Below are 6,752 nucleotides of genomic sequence, written 5' to 3'. Positions count from 1 at the left end.
ATGATCCTCTATATGAATGATCTACACTGTAAAGGGATTAGATTACCGTTACACCCTACTATGTATTTTATCCTTAAAACACTTGACCCCGTATAAATGATATTTCAGCTTATGTGAAATGAGTACTCCACCATTTATTTTCGTTTGGTCAAGCTCGAAGGAGATCATCCTTTGCTTACTATTCGCTAGATAGAAGCTATAGATTCCATATTTATGTTAGCGCTCCCATTCAATTGCACTACCGTGTTCCCAAAATGTACGTATCACCCTGACCTAAAAGTAGGCTTAACTAACAAATCAAAGAACACGAATAGCCTCCTGAGATTTAGCCTAATCATAACAGGATTAAGATCATTTGATCTATGATCAACTAGGCGATATTGACTTGAATAGATTTTACGGTAAGTTTAATAAATCTAAGTCAAAGTTCAATATCGGTCCCTTCCGATGCATACTCCATGCATCCAACCTGAGCTTTACTTTAACCAATGTTCTGGAAAGAACATAGCATTTCTCCAAATGCAAGTAAACTCTTGTTGTAGATTATCATATCAGTAAAACCCTGTGTCTGATAAATCTAGGAAACTTTATTCACATAGTCATGTTTACTTTCCAAAGTGTTGACAACACAATAAACAGGTTCAAGTATGTGAAAAGGGTTTCAGATGAATTTATAAATCAAATAGACAAGCAATTGATAAAGTGAACCAAAACATATACAAATAAATGAAAAATACTTCTGTTTCTTTATTGATGTTGAATAAAATAGATTACATTAAAATGGAGTTTTATTTAGGGCATAATACCCAACACAACCGCCGTGTGGCCCCGAGCACCCAGTGCCTGTCGGGTTTTATGCCCTAAATAAAACTCATTTCATATAATCAGATTTACTTATTGATGAAGATCATAAATAACATTTTATGTTGCATGGTTCACATGATTTATTTCATGATTATATGTATATAATGTATGAATTCTTTTTAGGTCCAGAACATATGAGTTTGTTAAAGATTATAGTGTTGTCAGCACAGTGGAATATAATCTTTATTATATGTTCAAAAGTTTATTCCCTGATTTGTCAGAACACTAGATTCAGACTGACATGGTATAATCAGCGATAGGTATTCTTACACCTTGGAAAAGTGTTATGTCCTTTCCAGGACATTGGCAAAGTTTACCAGTATCGGATGTATGGAGTATACATCGGAAGGGACCGATATTGAACTTTGATTAGATATATTAAAATTTACCGTAATATCTATTCAATTCAATATCACCTGTTGATCCTAGATCAAATGATCTTAATTGTAATATCCCAGAAAATAAATAATATTTAAATAGACATATTTTATTAAATATATAATTATTTAGGAAATGAAGTAGGATTATGATCTTACTTACGTAAATTGTTGAGAAATTATTTAATGAAATACGTTATTTTCGGGCCCGGTAATTGTGGAAATTTAGCGATGTGGTTAGTAATGTCACGGCGTTAATGGAAAAATTATTTTGAGAATATTCCGGATTAGGTTAGAATTTTATTTGAATGTCGGGTTGAGGGCTTAGTGAAATTACCAAAAGGCCCTTAGGTTATTTTAGAGATTTTTTTAGCTTTGTGGGTAATTTAATTATTCTTTAAATAATTATACTTTTATTCCTTTTTATTTTTTTATTTAGGGGCTGAGACTTTTTTTTAAAAAAAAATAAATAGAAATAGAAAAGAAAGAAAAAGAAGAGAAAATCTTATTATTTAAGTTACTTGGAGGCTAAGTAACTTCATCATCTTCAACTCCTCTCATTCCCTCTCTCGAGCAAGCTTGAGCCAGCCATTAGGAGACTTCTTTTCCTCAGCAAATCCACCATTTCAGAGTTGAATTCAACCCCCAAGCCAACCTAGAACCTTGAGGTAAGTTCCTCCTTATGTTCTTAGTGATTTCCTAGGTTTTAAGCTAGGTTTTTATTAGTTCTTTATGGGTGTTCATGGCTGTAGGCTTAGATGAGTTCTAAGCATGATTTCTTAGTTGAATTAGGTTTGTTTGTGCATGTTTTATTTGATTTCATGGCTGTTGAGATTGTGTTGTGTTTGAAGAAGCTAAAGAAATTGATTTTCTTTCACTTGAGTATATGAATTTGAGTTAGAGATTGAACTATTGTAATTTGAAGATTGGGGTATGTTATATTTATGTTATTATACTGTTTTGGAAGGTTTGAGCAGGTTTGGTGGAGGTTTGATTGGTTTTTGGGGTGAAAAACCAGAAATCACCATGGCTGCCAGGAAAAAAAGGCAGGCCGTTTTTCTGGGTGCCTGAAAAACGGCCGACCGTTTTTCCCAGGAAAGGGGGATTTTGGGTTTTTCTCCTCAAGTCCGATCTGATTCGGGGTGTCTTTCGGAGTGGAATTCAGGGTATTTTAGAGACGGTTAAGTTAGTTTGATCCGGGGGAAAGTAGGGTGTGTTCGATTGTGAGAATTAAAGTTGATTATCAGAAATTTGATTAAGGTTTTTATTGAGTTTTGGTTTTCGTGACATAGGACCAGGATCGCCTAGCTTGTTTTCCACTCGAGTTGGCCCGTACGCTTGAGTTCAGAACTAAGGTAAGAAAAGTGGTAAGCACCGCATGTGGTTAAATATTAATGGTTGAAAGGTTATGGCCTTGATTATTATCAAGACTTTGATTAAATATTTGTTGAGGCTAGGTTATGACCTAGGGTTGGAAACGGTTATTACCGTTACGAGTAATTACTCTTGAAACCGCGGTTAGGTTTCTTACTTATCGTTTGCTTTATCGGGCAACGATAGTGACATATTCAGCTCGTGGTTAACAAGTGGTAAAGGGGTACTTTATAAAGTACCAAGATTGTGTAATGTGTAAAGGAATAGTTTATGATATTGTATAATGAGTAAACATATTGGTATGAGATTAAATTGGTAATCATTTTCAGTTAACGTTTTGGTTACTTTTCTTGCTGAGTCTCTGTGACTCACAGGTGCTTTATGGTGCAGGTAAGGGGAAAGCAAAGGTTGAGCAGCCATGAGTTCGGAGTCGTTGTAGCAATGTACATATCAGCCGCAGTATTTCGGCCCAGTGAACAGGATGTTTCATTTTGATAGTATTTTGGGATTACAAAGTTTATAATGTAAAAGTACTAATAAACTAGTTTGTAATATTTTGAAAACAGGGGGTCCCCATAGTTCTCGTTACTTATCTTCTGCTATAAAGAAGTTTATACATGCTTGATTTTAATTACAAAAAAAAAAATTAATTACCCACACTTTTGGTATAATATAGTATCTATATAAGTATTTTATTAAATTGCACACACGTGGCGTCCCTGTTGGACAGGGCGTTACAACATGGTATCAGAGCGCCAAGGTTTTTAGATCCTGAAGACTGGTTTGATATGTACATTGGCTGCAAGGACTTGCTCGACTCATGGTTCAGTAAGCTTTTAGTTAAAAGATAGTTTGTTAATTTTCTGATTACCTGATTATCTGAATTGTGTTGATATTGGAATGGTGTGGGTAGGACTATAATATATGGAAATACTTATTAGTATTGTTATTACCTCGAATGTGACCGCATGTGTATAGATTATGCACCCGAGGCGGACTGGTAGGGGTACCCGCGAGCTAGCTGGGCTCGGGGCTCCTGGTGAGGGCGAGAACCCTCCACCACCACCAAACTGGGAAGAATTATATGCTGCAATGCAAGAGACTATTCGACAACAGGGTGAGCAAATTAGAGAACTGAGAGAGCAGCGAGCTCAGCCTGCTCTAAACCCTAACCCTGATCCTTCGGCACCTCTGGTAGTGCCACCGGATCCAGGGAACCGTTTGGAACCTTTGTATGAGCGGTTCCGGAAGCAGAACCCGCCATTGTTTGAGGGTGGTGCTGATCCACTCAAGGCGGAGCAATGGATGAGTATGATAACATCCATTTTTGATTTTATGCGAGTTGAAGATAATGACCGGGTTAGGTGTGCTACTTATATGTTGCGAGATGATGCCCGTATTTGGTGGGAAATTGTATCTCAGGGTCATGATTTGAATAACATGACCTGGGAAGCCTTCCGGGCCTTATTTTATGAGAAGTATTATAATGAGTCTATTTGGGCAGCAAAGGCAGAAGAGTTTATACGGTTAACTCAGGGTAGTATGACTGTGACGGAGTATGCCAATGAGTTTGATCGACTGGCAAAGTTTCCCTCAGATGAGGTGGCTAATGAAGCTGCTAGGAAAGCAAAGTTCATTCGAGGGCTGGATGAACACATCGCCCGGGATGTGATTGTTGCTTCTAAAAAACTGGGGGTTGCCCGAACTTATGCTCAAATAGTTGAGTTGGCCTTAGTTTCTGAGGGTGCAGAAGCTCAGATACGAAAGGAAAAATATTGCCAGAAGAGATTCATGGAAGCAAACAGCAGGTGCTGGTTCGGGTAGGGGTACTGGTCCCGGTGACCGCAAGAAAAGACCTAGTGAATCATCAGCTACAGGCCCAAATAAAAGGTTCCAGAGTAACCAAGGTTTTCTTCCTGGTGGGAACGAAAACTGGCGGACTTTTCCTAAATGTCCGAGATGTAAAAGGCGCCACCAGGGCGAGTGTCAGGCCAGGGCCTGTTTCCACTGTTGGGTGGTGGGTCACATGAAGAGGAATTGTCCACAGCTGCTACGAGTAGAGCAAAAGAAGGATGGTACACCCGCTCCTGCTCGAGTATTTGCCTTGACTCAGGCTGAGGCTAATACTGGTCCTTCTACTGTAAAAGGTCAGCTTTCTGTTGCTGGTACTTTATTGACTGTTCTAATTGATTCTGGTGCGACGCATTCTTATATTTCAAGTAGAATAATTGAGAAGTTGAATAGACCTAGTGATGTGCTTTCTAGTGGTTTCGGAACCTTGCTCCCTACTGGGGAGTTGGTTATCTCCAGCAGGTGGGTTCGATCCCTTCCAGTATTTGTGAAAGGAAGAGAGTTATCAGTTGATCTGATAGAATTGAACCTGGAGGATTTTGACGTTATTTTGGGGATGGATTGGCTTGCTAAATACAACGCCACCATTGATTGTAAGAGAAAAATGGTAACTTTTCAGCCTAAGGGTGAGGATCATTTTGTATTTGTGGGTAAGATGCAGGGATCTCGGATTCCCTTAATTTCAGCACTTAAGGCAAGGGATTTTTTGTGTGAGGGGTGTATTGGTTTCTTAGCAAATGTAGTGGATACTACCTGGGAACCACAAGTGGGACCGGAGCATGTCCCAGTGGTTCGAGAATTTCTGGATGTTTTTCCAGAAGAGTTACCGGGGTTACCGCGATTTTGAGATTGATCTAATACCAGGAGCAGAGCCTGTGTCAAGAGCTCCCTACAGGATGGCGCTTGCAGAGTTGAAAGAATTAAAAGTGCAATTACAGGGGATGATGGATTTAAAATTTACAAGACCTAGTACTTCACCTTGGGGTGCACCAATTTTGTTCGTGAAAAAGAAAGATGGAACTTTACGAATGTGCATAGATTACCGGGAGTTAAACAAGTTGACAGTGAAGAATAAGTATCCTTTGCCAAGAATAGATGATTTATTTGATCAGCTGCAGGGAAAGACTGTCTTTTCCAAGATTGATCTTCGGTCTGGTTATCACCAACTGAGGATTCGGGAGGAGGATATTCCCAAGACAGCTTTCCGGACACGGTATGGCCATTACGAATTCCTGGTTATGTCCTTCGGATTAACAAATGCCCCAACAGCATTTATGGACCTGATGAACCGAGTGTTCAAAGACTTTCTGGATGATTTTGTTATTGTCTTTATTGATGACATTCTAATTTATTCAGACTCAGAAGAAACTCACGAAAGACATCTTCGAATGGTATTGCAACGTCTCAGGGAACATAAGTTGTATGCCAAGTTTAAGAAATGTGAATTTTGGTTACCTCAGGTGAGTTTTTTTTGGGACACGTGGTAAGTAAAGATGGTATTTTAGTGGATCCAATGAAGATTGAAGCGGTACGAGATTGGCCTCGACCTAAGTCAGCAACTGAAGTTAGAAGTTTCCTGGGGTTAGCAGGGTATTATCGAAGATTTGTTGAAGGCTTTGCAAAGATTTCTACGCCTTTAACTGAATTGACCCGAAAGAATTGTAAGTTTGTTTGGACTGACAAGTGTGAATGTAGTTTCCAGGAATTGAAGCAAAGGTTGATTACCGCTCCTGTGTTAACCTTACCAAAAAGTGATGAAAAGTTTGTGATATACTGTGATGCATCCAAACAGGGGTTAGGTTGTGTTCTTATGCAGTCAGGGAAAGTGATTGCTTATGCATCCAGGCAATTGAAGGAGTATGAACAACGGTATCCTACCCATGATATTGAATTGGCAGCAGTTGTCTTTGCACTAAAAGTTTGGCGTCACTATCTGTACGGTGAGAAGTGTGAAATTTATACAGATCACAAAAGCCTCAAGTACTTTTTCACTCAGAAGGATTTAAATATGAGGCAACGACGATGGTTAGAACTGGTCAAAGATTATGACTGCGAGATTCTCTAACACCCTGGTAAAGCAAATGTTGTAGCGGATGCTCTAAGTCGGAAAGGACCAGGGCAAGTTTATGAACTAAAGGAAATCTCAGCAAAGCTAGCTGAGGATATGACGAGAGCGGGAATTGAATTTGTAATTGGAAAACTTGCTAATATCACGATACAGTCTGATTTATTGGAAAGGATTAGAGTAGCTCAACAAGGAGATCTTGAGCTACGGGGGCATAAGGA

This window comes from Cannabis sativa, chromosome 6, assembly GCF_029168945.1.
Source record: "Cannabis sativa cultivar Pink pepper isolate KNU-18-1 chromosome 6, ASM2916894v1, whole genome shotgun sequence".
Classification (NCBI taxonomy): Eukaryota; Viridiplantae; Streptophyta; class Magnoliopsida; order Rosales; family Cannabaceae; genus Cannabis; species Cannabis sativa.
The sequence above is the reverse complement of the archived record's forward strand: the minus strand, read 5'-3'. Positions refer to the sequence as shown.